The 21,129-nt window shown below is 50.0% G+C and overlaps 1 long non-coding RNA gene and 1 other non-coding gene across 2 annotated transcripts; one reads left to right on the top strand and one right to left on the bottom strand.

Moving 5' to 3' along the window:
* Positions 1-2,122: 2,122 nt before the first annotated feature.
* LOC123955375 lies at positions 2,123-16,639 on the bottom strand. Its single transcript, XR_006821257.1, has 3 exons — positions 16,326-16,639; positions 15,051-15,158; positions 2,123-3,751 (listed from the first exon to the last, which is right to left on the bottom strand). It is a non-coding gene; the product is annotated as an uncharacterized LOC123955375 (long non-coding RNA).
* LOC123955887 lies at positions 15,028-15,163 on the top strand. Its single transcript, XR_006821425.1, has one exon. It is a non-coding gene; the product is annotated as a U8 small nucleolar RNA (small nucleolar RNA).
* Positions 16,640-21,129: the final 4,490 nt, after the last annotated feature.

Below are 21,129 nucleotides of genomic sequence, written 5' to 3'. Positions count from 1 at the left end.
GGATCTTTTCATGGTTCCTTCCCTTCCCCATTGCCTCCCCCTCCCACCCCCTGCCCCGCGAGGTTAGAGCCATCTCTCCGCTAAGTCAAGGCCGCCGTGCCCTGGCAGGTGCAACCGCTTCGGTTCCCCTGTAGGGAAGTGGGTATGTATTATTTTCTGATCTGATTCGGGTCTTCAGACCGCCCCCCAAATGTCGATGCGCGCATTTAATGCTTCTTTCAGCAAACATTCGTCTGCAGTAGTGAACCCTATTTATTTATTTATTTATTTTGCTTTGGAAACCTGGAAGCATTGTAAATGGTGCTTCTATAAACAATCATTATTCTCATTATTATTACTCCCTTGAGTTTGTACAGAGCTTTCATGGAATGCAAACCGCCAAAGCGTCCAAAATCTGAGTTTGAATTCAATCACCGCCCTGAAACTCAAGTAGGGCTGGTTTCACACTGGGGTTTTATAGATGGAACAGGGCTCCCGGAGAGGAGACTGGGCCAAGGTCACCCAATCGGTGCTGGACACCCAGAAGTCGTTTTCTCCCCAATTCAGAAATAGCTCGGCGCGCGCAGGTCTCCGCGGGTTGGGTGGGCTCGGCCGCGCCCCGCCCGCCACGCAGCGGAGGCTGCGAGAGCGAGGCCCCTGCGTGTGTTCGCGCGTACTGTGGCAGCTCTCCTATCCGGATCGGACGCGTGCAAAGTCGGCTCAAGTTCTGGGGCGTGGACGCCGCCTTTAACCGGAGACAGCAGAAAAGCCGCTCATCTCCCAGGGAAAAGGTGCGGCCGGCAGACGCCGCCGAAAAGTTCTGGCTGGGGAAGTGGGCTTTTGGCTGATCCGCGAAACTGAGGACTCGACTCGGATGGCCAGGGGTCCAGGCCGGCTGGACAAGAGTCCGGGACAGCAGCAGGGACGCGGCTACCCGAACTCCCTCTCTCCCGTCTTCCCAAGTTTTCCCGGGGCGCGCAGGTGCGCCCGTGTGCGCGTGTGTTGCCCAGAAAGAGGAGTTTCAGCACCCTCAGTCCCTATCCTGAGTTTCAGGGATGCTGGGCTTGAACAGCCAATTGCACAGAGTAAGTCTTTCCTTTCCGCTGCCCTGAAGCTGGTGGCTGTGGGGCCCCCGGCGCGGACACAGCCCTGCACTCGCCCTCCGGCGAGGGGTGTGGCTTCTGCTTACTCACGCCCCAGACTCCATTCAACGGCAGGCAAACAGCGCCCTCTATGGGACATCCTCGAAACCAAACCTGCAGGCTCGGCGGGAGAAACCACTGTCCCCGCGAAAAGCGTTGAAAGCCATCGCTGTCTTACCCTTCCGGGCCAGGCTAGAGAACAAAAGCATTTTTTCTCTGGATTCCTGAAGAAGCAGAGTGTCAAATCGACTGCAGACCACTGCTGATCTTTACCTGGCCACCATAGGAAGCGTCTCACCTGCCTCCCACACTCCTACCCTCCTTTCCTGCCCCTGTTTTAGGGCCCATTTTCTGTTCCTGCCAGGAACTAATCCCCGAGGTGTCCATGTGCGCCCCTGGAAGGGCCGGTGGTGCTCAGTAGGCACTAGTGTTCGTGTCTGAATGCCCAAGTGAACGAGCGAATGAATTCACAGCTCCTATGCCAGAGGATTTGTCTCGTTAATTATGGTTCTTCCCATAGCCTGATCATAGCCAATAGCATTTTTCAAAAAACTTAATGAGAACCTAAGGTCCTTTGATAGCACGTTTCATAATATCTAAAGAACCCCAGCAGTAGGACGACTGGAGGGGATACTCACAGGCTGATCCCAGGTGGGCAGGCTGTTGGGAAAAGTGCCTCCGAAGCATAGTGGGACAAGGGTAGAGCGGGCTTAGGGAAAGCTAGTAATTAGCACCCAACTTTTACAACACGGAATGAGGGCTGGTAAAGGAGCGTTTAGAATGCTGTTCTCCCCTGCTTCTCCTCTGCCCCCCTCCCGTGGCCGCCAGACACACAAAAGTTATACATATGCACATTAAGAGTCAGTAAGTAGTGAGTTCCCCAGGGGAGGGGAGCATGTCCATATTCTTTTTTTTTTTTTTAAGATTTTATTTATTTATTTGATACAGAGAGAGAGATCATAAGTAGGCAGAGAGGCAGACGCGGGGGAGGGGGGGAAGCAGGCTCCCTGCTGAGCAGAGAGCCCGATGTGGGGCTCAATCCCAAGACCTTGAGATCATGACCTGAGCCGAAGGCAGAGGCTTAACCTACTGAGCCACCCAGGTGTTCCGCATGTCCATATTCTTCAGAACTTCACCTGCTTTCCTCCACAGGGTCCTCCTTGGATGTACAGCTTCCTGGGAGAGCCCACCTGCTTACCCATGGAGTGGGAGGGTCTGCTCAGGCTTTCAGCTCAGGCTGTCAAGTTCCCAGGCATGGAGGCTCCCCACACAGCGGGCACTGACTCTGACGACCACGCCTCAGCTCTTCACTCTTCTCACCCAGCAGGTCCTCGATTTGCAGGCAGGATTGATAAAAGTCTGGAGTAATGATCTCGGGGAAACTGTGCCCCAGTCTGCATGTGCTTTGACCCTCTTTACTGGAAAGTTTTCTCATTTGATCCAGGGCTGCCAGGAATGTTGTCAAAGACCCCTCCCTTTGGCTAACGACAGTGACTGTAAGACGGCTCACATCTGCATCCTAAGTCAAGTATAATTTCCTTAGAGTGGCTGAACGTCTAGCCTTTTCCCAAGAGTTAAGGGTGATAATTTCACGGGCGTGATATCAGCGAACAGTCATTGAGTCCCCACTATATGGCAGGCACTATGACCTGGGGAGGTGGTTGCTGTTATTCCTCTTTGGCAGATAAGGAAACTGAGACACGGAGAGTATGACACAGGCAAGGTAGAGAGAGTCCTAAAGGATTATGAGACTCAAGGCGTTGTTTTAAGGACAGATGTTTAAAGGACAGCATACAGCCAGTCCTGTGTAAGCAGACTCTCTCTGGTTAATGGTATCCTTAATTCAGTTTTTTAGGATGAGCCCAGAATGGGCCAGAAATCCATTTTTTTTTTTAAGATTTTATTTATTTTTTTGGACAGCAAGAGCAAGAATACAAGCAGAGAGAAGCAGGCTTTCTGCCGAGTAGGGAGCCTGATGTGGGGTTTGATCCCAGGACCCTGGGATCATGACCTAAGCTGAAGGCAGAGGCTTAATGACTGAGCCTCCCAGGCACCCCCAGAAATCCATTCTTATAGGATTTCTCCAAGAAAGCTAGCAGTCTTAAAGGGAAAGACACCCCAGGACTTGTTGCCTTGACCCAAGGAGGTCTACTACTCTACTTACTCCTACTTACTCCACTATCAAGGAGCAAGTTAGCTCTCCCATTACTGACCCCCTTTCTCTGCCTAGTTGCCTTGTCTTCTGAAAAAAGCCTTTCTCTCCGGGGCAGGTGGATGACTGCCTTCAGCACAGGTCATGATCTCAGGGTCCTGGGATGGTGCCCCACATCAGGCTCTGGGCTCAGAGGGGAGCCCTCTTCTCCCTCTGCCTCTCCCCCTACCACTGCTTGTGCTCAACCTCTCTCTCTCTCTCAAATAAATAGATAAAATCTAAAAAAAAAAAAAATGCTTTTTCTCCAAACAAGAATCTCTCACATGTCCTCATTGGGGTAAACAAATGCATTTGGGGTGCATTTTGCTCTACCGTATCCTCCTATTTGCAACTGTCTGGATATTTGGTGAGCTCCAGCTAAGAATTTGCTGTGACCTTTGACAAGACTCTGAACTTCTCTGTGTCCCATCCTCTCCATCTGGAAAACAAACACCAAAATGACTCTATTAGGAAAACCAGGCAAGGCACCCGTTGTATCTTAGAAGAAGATACTTAATGGAGAAAAGGCTTTGCAAGCTATCAAAGCCCACCCTCGGGTCCTCCCCACTCCCGGGTCTGGCCCTCTGAGAACACCTGTGCTCTGCACACCTCCACCCAGGGGGAAGCTGCCATCGCTGACATTGCCTAAGGACCCACTGTGGACACAGCCACTCTTCTTTGGTTTCTCCTGTACCACCGAGACCGGCTGGGATTTCCAAAGCAAGTCTTGCTAGATGCTAAGAATATCACCATAATGTATCCAGTCAATATTTGTTGAGTGCCTAATATGAGCCAGACTCTATTCTAGGCCCTTGAGATGTCTCAGTGAATAAAACAAAGTTCCCTGCCTTTGGGGAGCTTACATTCTAGTAGGGGGAGCAAGTAAACTATAATGTATTAGGAGGTGATAACTGTCATGGGGAAAAACTTAAAGGGAAGCAGGGTACTGAGGTGGGGGGGTGTTGTAGCATCAAATCAGGAGGTCAGATGAGGCTGTCTGAGAAGGTGGGGTTTAAACAAAGGCTCTGAGGAGGTGTGGTGTTAGGCTGAGTGTTCCAGTCAGAAGGATGTGTTTAAGGGCTCAAGGCAGAAGGATGTCTGGTATGTTCAAGGAGCTGTTCGGTGCTGTGACCCAAGGGAACACAGGAGGTGAGATGGGAGATGTCAGAATTTCCAAACACATGGGCCTCTGGAGGCCTGGGTGGGAATTTCGTCTTTATTCTGAGTGAAATAGGACCACCACAGAGTCGTAGGCTTTCAAAGATCAGCTTTGGTGGCACCTGGGTGGTTCGGTGAGTTAAGCATCCGACTCTGACTTCGGCTCAGGTCATGATCCCAGGGTTGTGAGACTGAGCCCCATGTTGGGCTCCCCACCAGGCGTGGAGCCTGCTTAAGAGTCTCTCTCCCACTCTCTTTCTGTTCCTCCCTCCTCTAAAAATTCAACTTTTTTGAGGACAGTGTACCATGCAAAGAAATGCACACATTCTGAGAGTATGGTTAGGTGAACTTTGACAAACAAATTCAGTCTGGTGTTATGGTGTGGTCAATGGAGGCTTCCTGGAGGAGGTGTTCAGCTAGAGTCTCAATGAGTATGTTATCAGGTAGAGAAGAGAGAAGGACAAACAGACAGAGGACACAGCCAGGAGATGGCCAGAGAGGTCGGGAAAGGGCTTCACATGCTGGGCAGGGGGCACACACACAAGGCTGGAGGGGGCCGGCTGAAACCTGACCAGAGAAGCTGTTTCCCTTGCGCGGGCCCTTGACTTCCTGCATCAAAATCAACAAGACTCCACCAATCCCACTGGATCACATGGTGGTGGTGAGTCACGGGCTCAGAAATCTGCCACTTCTGTTAGCTGGGGTAGGCAAACTTCTCGTATGATCCGTGTATTTGTTTCCTGGAGCTATTATAACAGAGCCACAGACTGGGGGGCTCCCGAAATGTATCCTTTCACAGTTCTGGAGGCTATAAATCTGAAATCGGGGAGTTGGCAGGGCCTTGCTCTCTGTGACTTTCTGGAGAAGATTCTGTTCTGGGGAGGAGTGCCTCTGTCTCAGCACCTGGTGGCATCTGGCAGTCTGTCTTTCCTGGACCTGTAGCTTTATCGTTCTAATTTCTGCCTCTGTCTCTGTGGCCATTTCCCCTCTCCATGGGTCCCTGTGTCTTTACATGTTCTTCTTATTAAGATCCCAGTTCTTGGATTTGAGGGCCACTCCAACCCAGTGTCTTCTAACTTACTTTCATTTATATCTTACACCTACAAAGACCTTATTTCCAAATAAGGTCACATTCACAAGTACTGGGAGTTAGGGCCCCAACGTATCTTTTTGGGGGACACAACAGCCGCCAGTGATCCCTGCTTCCTAGTGTTCATGACCTTGTGTGATCCCCTCCCCTTGAGTGTGGGCTGGGCCTAGTAACTCGATTCTAAGCAAGAGAAGATAGTGAAGGTGAAGGATGTCACTTTCATGAGTAGGTAACATCTGTCTTATCAACTAACTCTATTGCCTTTGCCGCTTGCCTGCTTTGACGGACGGAAGGCAGCCTCTCAAAGAGGTAGGCAATGGGGAGCTATGGAAGGATTTTCAATAGGAGGCAAGAGTTATGGACGGGTTTAAGTTCTGAAAAGTTCACTTGAATAAGTTGAAGGATTTGTCAGAGGAGGGAGGGGCAGAAAGCTGGGAAGCCCTAGATCAAGCTGCCAGTGGATTTGTGCCTGGTGAAAGCCCTCTTCCTGGTTGGCAGAAGACCGCCTTCTGGCTGTGTCCTCACATGGGAGACAGAGGCTCATGGCCATTATGAGGCTTCATTCTAATTACCTCCTCACAGCCCCATCTCCAAATACTATCACCCTGAGGATTAAGAACTCAACACATGAATTTGGGGTGGGGGAGGAGGACAAAACTCAGTCCATAACAACAAGGAAGCAAGGATCCAGGTAGGGTCCGAGCTGAGGTACCACAGAGATCCTGTACTCCCAGAACTCTCCAGGTCACCCGCACCAGGTCTCAGAAGTGCTGCATTCTGAAAAGCACTTTCTCACCCAACTTGCCACATCTTCCTTATGACTCTCTGGTCAAGGGTATTTATTACTCCCTCTCAGAAAACGGAACGAAAATACTAAGTCTCAGGAAAGTTGACAACTTGCCTTCCTCTTCCTCAATTGCTTTGCTGAGCCTTTACCCTCCCTGAGGGTACGATTCCTTCCATCAGAAGTCAGCATTAGGCCCTCAGCTGCTCAGAGTCACGCCAGACTGAGCTAAGGTCTTCACATAGGGCTCAGAATTTTGCCATGATGTCACATAAGAAAGTTCTCTCCTCTCATTGTAGTTACAATAGTCCTGACAGGGAGTGGGAATTCAGCTGGGAAGGGAGGAGCAACACGGAACAAGTGGTTTAGAATCTAAAGCAAGCCAGATCTTACTTGCATCCCAACCCCCCCCCCCCTTTCTGGGCTGCACGGATTTCAGCAAGCTGTCTGCTTCCCTGTCCCTTGGTTTCCTCACCCGGATGGCGGCCATGACAGTGCCCACTTCCTGGACAGCTGTGGGGCTGAGATGATGTCATGAGTGAGCAGTGCTTGGCATGGTATTTGGCTAGTCCCTGCTCAGTAAATGTAGCCGATCAAGTGTTGGGGGTGTGGGCAGAGGGCTAGAGGAAGGTGTATTAGTCCGTGCAGGCTGCTACGACAAAAATACCATAGAAGGGGGTGGGGGAGCTTAGACAGCAAATATTTGTCTCTCACGTTCCAGAGGCTGGAAGTTTCAGATCAGGGTGTCCGTATGGCCGGGTTCTAGGGTGACCCTGTTCCCGATTTACAGACAGCTGTGTCCCTGTTATATCCTCACATGGCAGAGGGAGAGAAATGTCTCTCATTTTGTGCCTCTTACAAGGGCATTTATCCTATTCATGAGGGCTCCTCCCTAATGACCTGGCCACCTCCTGGAGGTCCCGCCTCTGAGGACCATCACCTTGGAGGTCAGGGCTTTGACACATGGACTTGGGCGGGCAGGGGACACAAATACTCAGTCTGTAATGGTGGGGGTGGGGGCGCTTGGAGCCTGGATCTGAGTCAGTCCTGGTATCCCTGGGTGTCAGTCGTGGGTGGCACAGCTGAGTCATCTCCGTACTGCTCAATCGTCCCTGTTTCCTCATCCACAAAGTAAAGGGCTGCACTAGACAGATCCGGCTCAAACTGTGATTGCGCTGTGTCCTTTTCTCACTTCCCTGAGAGACTCCTGCAGATTAGACACAATTGAAAAAGAAGAGCATCCCTGCACTCGCTTCCACAACTGACCTTTGATGAGGCCAGTTCTCTCAGAAACGCGGGCCAGAAGGCAGTCATTCCCGGACACGAGTTTATCCCAATTTTTTCTATAAACAGGAGGTCCTAAACTAACGCCAGCCCTGGGGATTCCTCCCTAAAAGGTGTCAACTTTTCTAAAACTCTGAAAGTGTTGTGATAATTGATGAGATACATTGTTTCTCCTGAAGTGTGTGGGATATTGTGATTTGTGTGGTTTGTATACTGAGGCTCCCGGGAGTGGATGTTGTTTTTCTGCAACGCGGGGTGTCTAGAAGCTGAAAAATGGAATTCAACTTGGCAGACAGGTATTAAGGAACTACTGTGTGTCTGGATCCCTTAAAGGGGCACAGGATTGATCAGGATGTGGTCTCCTGCCCTAGACGGTAAGTTCCCAGAGGGCAGAGATGTGGTCTCTGCTCTCTGGGAACTTACCGTCTAGGGCAGGAGACAGACAGGCGTCACAGCTAGCTATACATTCAAGTTGGGACAGGATGAATGTCAACACTGAGATAGAGAGAAAGCAGCAGGTGACATCCGAAAAGCTGGGGGGGAGCAGTTGTCTTGGAAAGTCTCATGGTGAAGGCAGGCGAGAGGAAGCCGACACAGAGGCCATCTTTAAGGTAGAGGGAATTTCAACAAGCATGGACGGGAGAGGGTGGAGGGCATTCCAGGGAGAGAGGACAGCATGTGATGAGACCCAGACACTTGCAGACGGAGAATGGGGTTGTCGCATCTGTGGCGGGTGGGAGCAGGAGTTCGATATAAAGGCAGATTGTGTCCACATCACGAGAATCCTAATGCCCAGCTAGAGAGCTGGGATAGTCTTGCCGTACTTGGGAGCCAGAGAAGGTGTTGGAGCGAGGGCACAGCAGGACTGAAGCTATAGTTTGTGAAGAGAAATCTGCCATCAGAGTGAGGCTGAGTGGGAGCAGGGAGAGTCTGGTGGCCGGGAGACCAGGCAGGAGGTTCGGGCTACAGTTCAAGAGATGGATTATGAGGTTCTGAACAGGGAGACGGCCATAGGGCTGGAAGGAGTGACTTGACTTGAGCTTCATCCAGAAGGCAGCGCCACAGGACCTGCTAACTAATTACACACAGAAATCAGGGACAGGGAAGAGCTGAACGTGCCTGAGAGTGCGGCATCCAGGAGGACGGTCATAAATTACTGAATTTCCACAATTCTCAGACACTATCAATCTTAAAATACACCATCAATTTCATAACAGACTTTTAGGCAAAAAAAAAAAAAAAAAAGCATGAATTCGCCACAATAAATAAATACACAAATTGTCATTCATATCTCAATTTCAGAAATATTAAGTGTAAAAGCATATCTACCTTAGAATTAAGGAAGTACCATCATTTAGGGAATAGAGAAGAAAACCTGGTTTGAGCTGGTTGCAGATTAAATTGCTGCTCAAAATAGCCCATCCATGGGAGGCTCGTCCTTGCCACTCCAAAGACATCCAGCTTGACCCTAGACTTGCTCTCATCTTATGATGATGCATGCACTTGCCTGTTCCTTGACTTCAGGTCTGGCTGTCTGCTTTGCTTAGGCTGCTCTTTAGCTTGGGCCCCGGACTAGACAGACCAGAGCCCAGCCTCTGGTGAGGAGCCAGGTCTGATCAGACCCTCAGCTTCAAGGAGAGGTTCTCGCAACTGAGGCTCCATCCTTCAGCTCATATAACAAATGGTGATCGATGCCGACAGGGATAATAATGAATCTGGGTTTACAAGACCAGTGCTCTAACCACTGAACTATGGAGCCTGCCCGTTTGAATCTGGGTTTAGATTGGCTGGGTAGAGGGGCACAATCAGAATAAAAGAAAACACCAAGACAGAGGCAAACACTGGTTTACCCACAATATTCTGGGCCTGGCCCTTTCCAGACTAACAAGAGTCCTGGAGTCCCAAACACAATGCTCAACAAAAGTGACCTGATAGTACATTTCCGTATTGGTGCATATAGATGATAATTTCCAAACTTTAAAGCAGTTGGGTTCTGCCCAGACTTATAAATGTCCTAACACTGTAGTGGTTTGTGATGTTCCCATGTCCCTTTCCACCTTGTTTCTATCTGGTCAACCAGATCACGGTGACATCCGTGTTCGGTGTTTCCACCGCCACCATGAGTTAGACAGTGGGGCACACCCTCCAGCAAAATTCATACTTCTCAAGTACTTTCTGAGTGCCAGATGCCAGCCTCTGCTCTGGGAAGACAGGGATGACCAGGACAAAGGAAGGCCCTGATCTCCCGGGGTTCACACTCGGGTGGGGAAGCCAAACTAGTAAAGGAGAGAAACAAGATTTCAGACTTCGAGAAGTAGAGGCAGGAGAATGATACGACTTTTTACTGGCCAAAGGTAAAAAAGGATCCTCTTGTTTGCTAGTTCTAGTGTGTAGCCTTCCTTCCACATCATTTGACTTTAACCGTAGGTTTAATTTCCAGATGGCCAAACCTGGAGATTAAGCCCAGTGATCAGGGCAAACCTTTAGCAAGAGTGACATTTTTCTCCGTCACCCTCTCATCAAAATGTCCTGGACATCTACTCCAGGGCTGGCGCTGGCTAGGGGCACGCTGAATGAATGTTATCGCGTTCAGTCCTCTCCCATCTGCAAGATTACACCTGAGGAAACAGAAGTTAATCAACCTGCCCAGGGACCCAAAGCTGGGAGGGGCCGGACCAGGGTATGAATTCCAAGCACAGCACTTTCTCCCCCACAGAGCGTTGCTGCCTTCCCTTGTGCCCATGGTCTTATACTCTCAGTCCCAGCATAAAACGGGCCTCAGGTTATTGACACCTCCTTGCCTGGCGATTGTCCCTCTCTTCGCCTCCCCACCCTGCATTCCCAGGAGCCATCCCTGTAACACAGGGCCATGCCCACTAACTGGAAGTGTTTGGACATGTTTTTTCTAGCCACATGCACGACGAAGTAGAGGAACAAGGTCTGGAGAGAGAGAAGCAAGACGTTGCCCGGCAGAGAGGAGCCGGTCCTGTCCCTGTGACTTTCTCGTCCCTGGTTGCACTCACTTCCTGAGGCCTGACGACACTCCATTTTTAGGTTCTATGTGTCCTTCTACTAAATTTCCCTTTTCTGCTTAGGCTAGCTTGAGAATGAGAACTTACTCTCACCTGTCAACTTAGAAAGAGTCTGACTGATTCTTACTCAAGTGTGCATGACTAAGAAAATTTCCCTAAGATATTTGTAGCGTGTGTTTACAGAGTAGGAGTCAGTCCTGATGCTAAATGCCTCATGGATATGCTCTTAAATCTATGCCATACCAAGTCCCTGGTAGAGAATGCCCATAAGTAGGAAGCTGTGAACTTGGGACATCAGACCCAAGCAGTCAGCCCAGGTTTAGAGGGTCAGGGAGAGTCTGGGCAGATGCAACCAGCGAAGGCTCCTTGGCTGTCCCAGCTGAGAGGCCTGGGGTGATGCAGACACCTCATGAGGATCTTGTCTCAGCAAATCTTGGATGTGACATTAGGACATGGCCACTACCCCCTTATGTTGTGCAGGTGTTTGTTTGTTTTAATACTTTATTTTCTATTTTCTTTTTTTTTTTTTTTAGATTTTATTTATTTATTCACTTGTCTCAAAGAGAGAGAGAGCTCACACAAGCATGAGCAGGGGGAGAGGCAGAAGGAGAGGCAGGCTCTCACTGAGCAAGGAGCCCCAAGAGGGACTTGATCCCAGGGCTCTGGGATCACGACCTGAGCCGAAGGCATACGCTTAACCGACTGGGCCACCCAGGTGTGCCTATTTTTTATTTCCTTAAGGTATGCTCCACACCCAGCGTGGGACTTGAGCTCATGACCCCAGGATCAAGAGTCTCACACTCCACTGACTGAGCTAACCAGGTGCCCCAGTCACACAGGTGTTTTCATCCACAAGGGGTGCAAGCCAGCTTGGCTTCTCCAGGAAGTGACATGTTGGGTCCTTCGAGCTAAGCAAGAGTTTCTTGAGGCAGGATTTGGCTGGGGGAGGTGTGCTTCTGCCTTTCCCCAGAAGGGGAGGCAGTGTTGATGTGGCAGTGCCCATGACTGGGACGACCTCGCTGCCCTGTCTTCCTGGGGACTAAAGGAGCGACGAGTGTGGGGCGGGTGAGCATCCCTTGTGCTGGAGTGACCCGGGGCCTCTGCTCCCATAGTTCAGTCTGGACCAGAGAGCACTGTGGGGTGGGCTGTGCTGTGCAGGAGGGAGAGGCGAAGGGAGGGGCGGCTCTGCAAGTGGTCTGCCCGGGTTTGAGTTCGGTCCCTACCTCTAGCAGCCAGCTGAATGAGGACAAAGTGCTTACCGCTCTGTGCCTCAATAAAACATCTTTATAACAGGGGTAATGTGAGTGTCTTCTTCCTAGAGCCGCTGAGAGCATCAGAGGAGAGAATGTGTGGAAGTGTCTCGGGGAAGACTCCTGGCACACATTCCATCAACACCAGCTGTTGGCAACAGGTGGAATGAGTGTTACTGTTTCATCTACTTCACAGGTGATGGCTCAGAGGGGCAGAGAGGCAACAGGCATGCCACGGTCACTCAGCCACACAGCGGTTGTCCCAGGTCGGGGCCCCCCCCGGAGCAGATCCAGATCCCGAGGTAAGGATTTGCTTGATTATGGCAGCAGTCCTAGGGGGCCTGGGGGGGGGGGGGTTGTGCGGGGAGAGCTGGACGGGGAAGACCAGAAAGCCGAGTCAGGTGCAACTGCAGGCCAGGTGCGGAGTGGGTGGGCCTGCCTGATCTCGTGGGGGAGCCCCTGTGGGTCAATTATGCCTCCAAGTGCCCTAGTCAGAGGCACAGGTGTTGCACCTGTCGTGCTCCTGCGTCCCCAGAAGCGGTCTAGGTAAGGCCTCTGTCGGGGGGACACAAAGTCCCAGGCACTTACTGCGGCAGCCTTATCATTTGGGGGGGTAGCCCCTCGGCAGTCCTGCCGGAAAGTCACAGGTGCTTGTAGTGGGAAGCAGAGGGACCCAAAGCCATGCGGGGGTGGTGTGGGGCAGGTGTGTGTGTGTGCAGGGTCTGCGGGTCCGGCTGGAGAACCTGCACCCACCTGTTCAGTGGCGGAGGCAGGACCCCAATCTGTAGCTTCTGGATTTAAGTTTCCTCTGCCGCAGGCCCCCCTCTCTCCCTTAAACAACCTAATCCAGCAGGCCCTGCACCAAGACAGACCCCATCCATCCGCGTTTGCCCTTTGGCGGCTATCCGCTGGCTTTCCCTTGTTTGGGTAGCAATACCGAACCACCGATGGGGAAGCAGCCCCTGCTCGGCAGACAAAAGAAGGCCCTCTCCTCAACCCGTGCCTTGTCTTTGCAAATTTGTGGCAACCATTTCAGTCGGAACGCATGACAATTAAATCGTTAAGAGTTCCGATGCCCGATTAATTACCCAGTAGAAAAGGGATCAATTGTGTAAATATATCATTTATGTAATGAGTCCTGGCTGTGATTTAGATGTCCAGATTGGTTTTTCTTCCAGCTTCTGTCCTGAAAACAAGTCTAGCCTTTGGGCCAGGGCCAAACAAACAGCCTCTATTAGGTCCGAATCCAGAGCATTAAGTGGCCCAAATAGACAGGTGGGGCAGGTGATACAGGGGCCGAGAATGCGGGAAAATTGGAGCAATTTGCCAAAATGAGCCAAGTTCCTCCTATTATTCTTCATGTCTCTGCAGAAAATTACTCTTCAGAAACAGGGAGTGGAAGTTCAACATCCCCTTCGATGGCCCCTCAGGCACGGCCCATTTCACAGCCCTTCTCCTCCCTCTGCCCACTGCCACGGTCCCACTGGGCAACCTTTCCTGAAAAAGGGAGCCACCGCCGGTTCTAGGAGGTGGCAGAGGCCCCCAAAACAGTAAGCTTTCTTGGGATCATCAGAGCTGGCCATCCCTGCCTGCCCAGCCGGGGGGCCAGGGAGCAAATCCTCTTCTTTCCGTGCTGCCTCTGGCCAAGGCACTAGGCAGGCTCTGGGGGTGGGGCAGTGGCTGCTTCAGCTACTGAACACTCCTCAGTGAGCACTCACTTCGTGTTACTCCGTCCCTCCCTCCCTCTGCTTGCCCAGGCAAGAGGATTCCCCCCTCCCACCCATGTCGTGCTCTCTACTGCACCCAGCCCCACAGGGTGTCCCCAGGAACTGCCCTAGCACCTAAGGGACATGCAAACATGTTTTCAGAATGTCAGTTGGCCTCTGGGGACTTAGAGCGGAGAGAGGGCCATCTCAGCCACGTCTCCACCCCAGACCTCCCCAGGAGTCCCCCTTCTCTGAGATACAAGCCCTTGTGCCTAGTGCTTTCCTTCCTACCGTCCTTCTGTGTTGGAAACTACCCTGCCCTATAGTCATGAATGGTCAGGAGGAAAGTGAGCTGGCTTGAGGTCCATCCCCGCCTGATCCCAGGAGGGGGTGTAAAGGGACCCAGGACGGGACTTCCAAGGCTTTTGCCTCCCCCTGACTCAGTTTCCTCACTTGAATAACAAGACCACTACTTAGTGATAAGATCCAACCCCCTAGCCCAGCTCCTTCCGGGTGGGGTGTACTCAAGATATCCATCTGGGGGAAGAAGGGTGGAAGCTTGGGCTTGACTTCAGAGGGTGAAACAGAACCTGAATGGTCCGGGAAGCCTTGGCCTTGGGGAAAACGAGATTGGAGGGGGCAATTATGCATCAAATGCCAAGTATTTGTCACGATTTCATTGCTTAATTGATGTTTTATTGCTCCCACTGACACGTGTGATCGAAATGAAATTGCATCTACAGGAGGAGAAGTGAAATTTATTTCTGCTTGTATCTTAATGGGGGGAATAAAGCGTCAATTAAACAATGAAGATGACATATACTTGATGTATGATCTGAAGAAGGAATATTACTCACTAAAATGTTATTTTACAATTTACAGTAATGGGGCACCTGGCAATAAGGAGAGGCACAGTTCACACATTTTCCATTATTTAAAAATAGCAAAAAAAGGTATCATTATTAAATAATACAAGAAATTTCACTTCTAATACCGTAGTGTAAGAACTGTTCCAGTGGATGCCTTGCTGAGGTACCCAGCTAACGAGTAACAGGGCTGGGACAGAGGAATGGGAAAGGTGATCTTGAAAATGAGATGGACAAGGAACTGGGGAAACCACAATCATAACGGGAGCGGCTACTGAGCTCCTGTGTGCCAGGCTCTGTGCTGAACTTGACCTTGATCCTAAACCTCATGGTCACCCTGCTTTACAAACAAGGAAGCTGAGGCTCAGACACCTTGGCTGAGGTCATACAACAAATAAGCAGCAAAGGCAGGATTTGAACCCAGGTCAGCCAGACTCTAAGCGTCCTCTCTTTCCTTTGTGACAGCAAATATGTAAGACACCTACTGAGAATGTTTTGTGAAAGCAGAGACAAAAGTGAGGGAGGATAGAATTTAGTTAAGATCATCGTCAGGTAGGATAATCCTTACCTGTTCCTTCTTCGGGAGGGCAGATCGGAACATGATGATTGGAGCTCGCATGATGCGTGATTAGCGTCTCTGCATGGTTGGGACTTGCAACACCCCAGCCGCTCCTCTCTAATAAAAAAAAAAATCAAAGGCCATCAGAGGGGAGTCAAAAGGGAGGAAATGGGAACCACAAGGAAACACAAGGATATTTCTGGAAAAAAGGAGAACCAGCAGAGCCATATATCTGAGGTATGTGTCTTTCATAAAGATCACCTTTAGTTTAGAAGTTCGTTTATGATAATGAACAGATTACACTCTCTATCAGTCAAACAAATGCAAATGAAAACATCAATGAAATACCTCTTTATTGTTAAATTAGCAAAACTAGGGGGAAAGATAATGCTTGATGCTGGTGAAGATGAAGAGAAATATTCTTGCATCACTGTTGGGAATTTCCATCAGCATAAGTTTTCCTTGTTGGTGTGGGTTTCTATTAGTTTTGAAATCTAAGGACAAAATGATTGTCAAATAAATTAAATAAGTTTATTTGAACAAATTATAGTAGATTGGGAATTCACTTAATGGCGAAACTGATGGTTAAGAATGAATTAAACTGGCCGTGTCCTGACATGACCAGCCAGCTCAAACAGTGCGAGTCTATCCCTGCAGATTCCAGCTGAGTATCAGAAGTGGGCTTATATGTGTGCGGCGTATTTAACGTTATTTTGGTAGCATGGTGGTTCTTAGCTAAATGCACAAATGGATTTAGGATTTGGCTCATTTAATTTTTTTTTTTTTAAAGATTTTATTTTTATTTATTTGACAGAGAGAGATCACAAGTAGGCAGAGAGGCAGGCAGAGAGAGTGAGAGGGAAGCAGGTTCCCTGCTGAGCAGAGAGCCCGATGCGGGACTCGATCCCAGGACCCTGAGATCATGACCTGAGCCGAAGGCAGTGGCTTAAACCACTGAGCCACCCAGGCGCCCCAGGATTTGGCTCATTTAAACGTGATGACCAGATGGTCTCTTTTTTGATAAGTTAATAATGTAGATGAACTTGGTTTTTTGTTTTTGTTTGGTTGCATTTGGGTTTTGGCAGAGGGAAGAACAAGAATTTTGTTTTATTTCACTTCTATTTAACTTGAAACAATAGTGTCTGCCTCCTTCTTCCCAGCCCAGCAAACTGGTTTGGAGCCCTGAAAGGGAAAGAGGCTGGGGACCGAACGTGGAGGAACCATTTCCACGCAGGATTTAAGAGAGTCTGGGCTCAGGTACAGAGTCAGAGGCCAGTCTCCTACCTGCTTACGGAGGTGACATCTGGTACCTCCAGGTACAGGCTCATGGCAGGTCTGAGCGAAGGGGCAGTAGGTTCCGCAGAGAGAAATTCTTTGGAAGGATACGGCGGGGCAAGTCAAGAAGAGACGGGAAGGCTGGAAACTGGGCTCGGAAAAAAGCAGGAGCCAAAGGAGTCTAGACAGCTGTGAACATACAGTTGGGCCAGAAGCACTTTCTAGTTGGAGCCTGGCTGTTGCAGAGGCTGGCAGTGCGGCGCGGCAGACGGGGGTCCGTTTTCCCCAGTCCGCCACCAGCCTCTGCTGGGAACCACCACCCACTGCCTTCCTCTAGCCCAAACTCCAGAGTCCCAGCGGGAGCATCTGATTGGTCAAGCCCGGGTCACGTGACACGCCCTCGCCGCCAGGGGTGGGAGGAGCCGCGGTTTCTCCGCAGTTTCCATAGCGGAAGTGAGCCTCCGCCTCCGCCTCCAAGATCCGGGTCCCTGGACGCGTCCGCACGTCGGGCTGCCCAAGCACGGCGAACGTCCGCGGCTCAAGTTCGAGGTGGTGTGGAGAGAATTAAGTAGGAAAATGAATATGAAGCGCTAAGCACAGCTCCTGGAACACAGTCTGAGCTCCTTCGTGTCTGTTGTCATGATTATATTTGTTATTATTTTGATAATTATTGCACGTGAGGCCTAGGCTTGGACAGTGGCCTGACCCTGCCGGGAACTCGGACTGCGGGCGGGGGGGATGGAGGTACGAAGAAGTAGGGGCCGGCGTTACTGAATGAGTTTCTAAAGTGACAGCTTTGCGCAGAACACATTCCGTTCAGAAAAGGAATCATCGCGAATACCTAATTGGGAGTCGAGATCAGTAACCGCGCGCTCTGAGCTCCACGGAACAGGAATGTGGACTCTGGATCGTCAAATCATTCGGGAACAAGAGCTGTTTGGGCAGAAGCTGATGGATGCCTCCTCCAGCATCCTCGCCCCTATCCCTGGAAACAGATTTTAGGAGGTCACTTCGCTGCCTGGGATGAAGCTTCCTTGCAGCTGGGAGGGCCATGCTATGAGATTTTAGCCCCCCAGGTCTAAGCAGAGGTGTTGTAAACATCTCTGGGAAATCTGCTTCAGGATTCTGTTCTGTGCCGCCCAAATGAACCCGCCCCAGTACAGTCTTAGCGTCTTCTCCTCTGCTTAAGGGATGCAGAAGCTGGGGCTCGGAGGGGTTAAGCAACAGGTTCCCACGCCATGGGATGAGTCCATAAAATTGTGGGGCCAAGGAGGTCAGGTCCTCACACCTCGAGAGCATGATCTCTTCAATATGCCCTACCATCTTGCCTTGTTGAAAACATTAGGTATAATTTGCATGCCATAAAAATGTAGCAATTTAAAGCCCACAGTTTAACGAGTTTTGTCAAATGCATACACCCGTGTAACAACTGCCACATTGAGAGAGAGAGAGACAGAAAGAGAGAGAGCACATTTCCATTTCCCCAGATAATTCCTAGGCACTTCTTTGCAATCAACCTCCCGCTGGAGCCTCAGGCAACCACTGACCTGCTTTCTGTCAGTATAGATTAGTTATGTCCATTCTAGGATTTCATATCAGTAAATGGACTCACGTGATATCTACTCTCTGGTGTCTGGCTTCTTTAGCTCAGCAGAATGTTCCAGGGCTTGATCCAAATTGTTCCTGGCACCAGTACTTCACCCCTTTTGCTGACTAGGCTACTGGTGTGTGGAAGTCCCCCTGTTTCTTTACCTCTTCACCTGCTGAAACATATTTGCATTGTTCCCAGCTTCGGGATGCTGCAGACATTTCTTTGCAAGTCTTTGTGGACCTGTGTGTCCATTTGCTTGGTCACTGGGTAGGGTTATGTTTGATATGTTAAGTTCACGGAAAACTGAACAGTTTTTCAAAAGTAGTCCATGGTTTTTTGCTTTTTTAAAAACTGATTTTGAAAATCCAATTTATTTAGGTGAACATCAACATAGGCCCCTCTCAATGACCTGCCGTGGACACACACAGTCCTTTAGATCCCAAAGATCAATTTGAATTTGCTATAGACTGAAAGTCTGTATACATCTTGTTCGTGTGCCCCCCAAATCCAGGTTGAAGCCCGAACCCCCAATGTGATGGTGATATTAGGAGATGGGGCCTTTGGGAGGTAATTAGAAAGAGGAAGAGACCAGAGCGCAATCTCTCTGCGGGGTGAAGACACCTCGAAGAGCCAGGAAGAAAGCTCGCACCGCAACCCCCCATGCCGGCCCCTTGATCGGGGACATCCAGCCTCCAGAACTGGAAGAAATAAATTTCTGTTGTGTAAGCCGCCCAGTGTAGGGTATTCTGTTATAACTGTCCAGGCTGACTGAGACAAAATTCCTTGGGCAGCCTCTAAACGTGACCTTGAACAAGCTATTCGACCTCAATGAGAATTAGTTTTTTCAGCTGTAAGATGGCCCATGACAATACTACCGTCCACCTCATCTGGTTGTTGTTAGGATTCAGTGAGGTACTATTTGTGGAAATGCCTGGCACATCATGGTTGCTTGTTATCTTGACATTAGCTTTATGGTGGGGGAATTCTACTGAGAATAAGGCATCTTTTGTGTTCTATAGTTGCAGAGCAATCTATCATCACGTTTTATAAGTCATAGAAATAAGTCCTTTCAAATGGATTTGCTTCCACAGTTCATATTAGAATTGTTGACACTTCTTGGAGTCATCATGGCCTAGATGGCTGTGTGTAACTCAGCAGGTGGGAAGGCTGTTGACAACATTAATTGTTTCATAAATAGTGTCAGGATGGGATTTTTTTTCCCCCTTTGGCTTAAGCCAAGTTACTGAAAAACCAATACTGTGCCATGTGTTTATACTTTTCTTGGCACATAAACCAGATATTTTACAGACAGGGATGGGTAATAAAAGGCAAGTATTCACTTAAAGTCACATGTTTGATTCTCCATCAAAGAAAAACACCCATAACCATTCCAATTCCCCTGAAATTTTATCAGAATTAGTTGTAAATCTCAGGCACTGGAGACAGCACGTGAAGTAGGAATGGCTACAGAACTCAGGAGCCCTTCGAAGGAGGTGACGTGTCAAGTGAAATTCTGAGCACGGGCCCCATTTCCTCACTGGCTTTCAGGACCGCAAAGAAGTTAGGTGAAATCGATTCGGCAACAGGAAAGATGACCAAAGAAGTGTCACTGTTTGCCGCAAGGGTAAATCCGGTAATCCGCTGGAATTTTTAGTGGTTGAATGGTTAGGGGTGGATGACCCCAACGAGGAGGCCTGGCGGGCTTCCCAAAGGGCCTGGGTCATTTGTTGTCAAAGACAACCTCAGTTCATTCCGCGGTGGCCAGTGAGGGAGATGGGTCCTGCTTGAATGTGTGCCCTGGGGGGAAGGGCTGGGGGGACAGGGAGCCTAGGATCCAGGACGGACCCTGCTCCTCCCTCCAAAGCCTTGTTTCTGTGCCCCTCTCTGAGTGTGGTGGAGCGTTGCCCCGGGAATTCAAGTCCTGTTTTCTTCCTAACCCGGTCCCTAATGCCCACCAACCACTTCCTGATGGAGGAAAACCCTGGGACCTGAGCTGCGCTTGTCAGGAGGTGCCGTGTCAGTCTCCCAGATGCCAATCAAGCATGGCACAGATACTACCCTTAGGGCTGATTTAAAGAACTTTCCAGAGTGGTTTTGTCCCTTGGCACCATGATTATTTCTGACCCATGCTTTTGCTCCTCTTGTCTAGAAGGACAAAGTCTCAGGCAGATCCCAAATCTAGCTTTTGTCTGGAGCCTCCCCACGGACCACTGGACCGTCCCTGTCCCCCACGCTCCCTGCAGTCTCCTTTAGGGAGGGGCTAGGGGACCTCTCTGTGTGGGGGTGACGTGCTTTGGAGCTGTGAGAGCCCTCAGGTTTCGGCGAGCTGCTTCCTATGGCGACGAGCCCCCCCTTGTCGAAAGGTGGACCCACAACCAGCGCAGACGAGGCAGAAAAGCTGCCCCCTGGGAAACTGGGAGTGGGGGCGAGGCTTCAACCAGACCCACCATTTTACCAGGGAGAAAACGTACCCATGGCTTCACATTTCTGACATCCATAAGCGGAATACGATACTGTGGCAAACATTTAATTTTTTTCTGGAAGAAATTACCAGAAACGGTTGACCGTGATTCCCTTAGTGGGAAGGGCTGGGGGAACAAGCAGCTTTTTCTTTTTCTCTATAACTTTTCCCTTAAGTTGCAGCAGAGCAGAATTGTAACATTCATGGGCACAAGAGACCCATTGCTTCCTTGAGTAACCTCGACCACGTCACTCTGGGTCCCTAGCATCCATGTCCTGGTCCACAAGCAGGGATAATGTCGTGTCTGCCTTGCGTGATTCTCGTATGTGAAAAATCACATGAGTGCTCTATAAATATTCGCTACTTCTCTTTTCTACTTGAACTTTCTGAGTATACCTACCCCCTTGATTTTATAAAGGTCAGTATGTATTATCTATGCAATAAGATTGTTCAATTTTCTTCTTTATAATGTTCTCAGTTTATAAAACCCTAGTAAGCATTTTGCAGACTAAAACATAATTGCTTTAATGTTTGCATAAGAGATACCCATGTTGGGGGGAGGCGGTTAGGGAAGGGGGAGATCAAGCATCTCTGCCTTCTGGGTTCACATGTTCCAATCCTAGTATATGCGCTGCCGAAGGGAGCACCGGGTCACAGAGACAGAACCCGAACGGCAAGCTGCTGGGCACGCAGGCTCCTCCCGGGCAGTGCTGTCTCACGGCTCCCTCCTGGCTGGGCTTCTGCGGCTCTCGTCGGCCGCT

This window comes from Meles meles, chromosome 13 (assembly GCF_922984935.1).
Source record: "Meles meles chromosome 13, mMelMel3.1 paternal haplotype, whole genome shotgun sequence".
Taxonomy (NCBI): domain Eukaryota; kingdom Metazoa; phylum Chordata; class Mammalia; order Carnivora; family Mustelidae; genus Meles; species Meles meles.
Note: the sequence above shows the minus strand (reverse complement) of the source record. Positions and strands in the feature narration are given on the sequence as shown.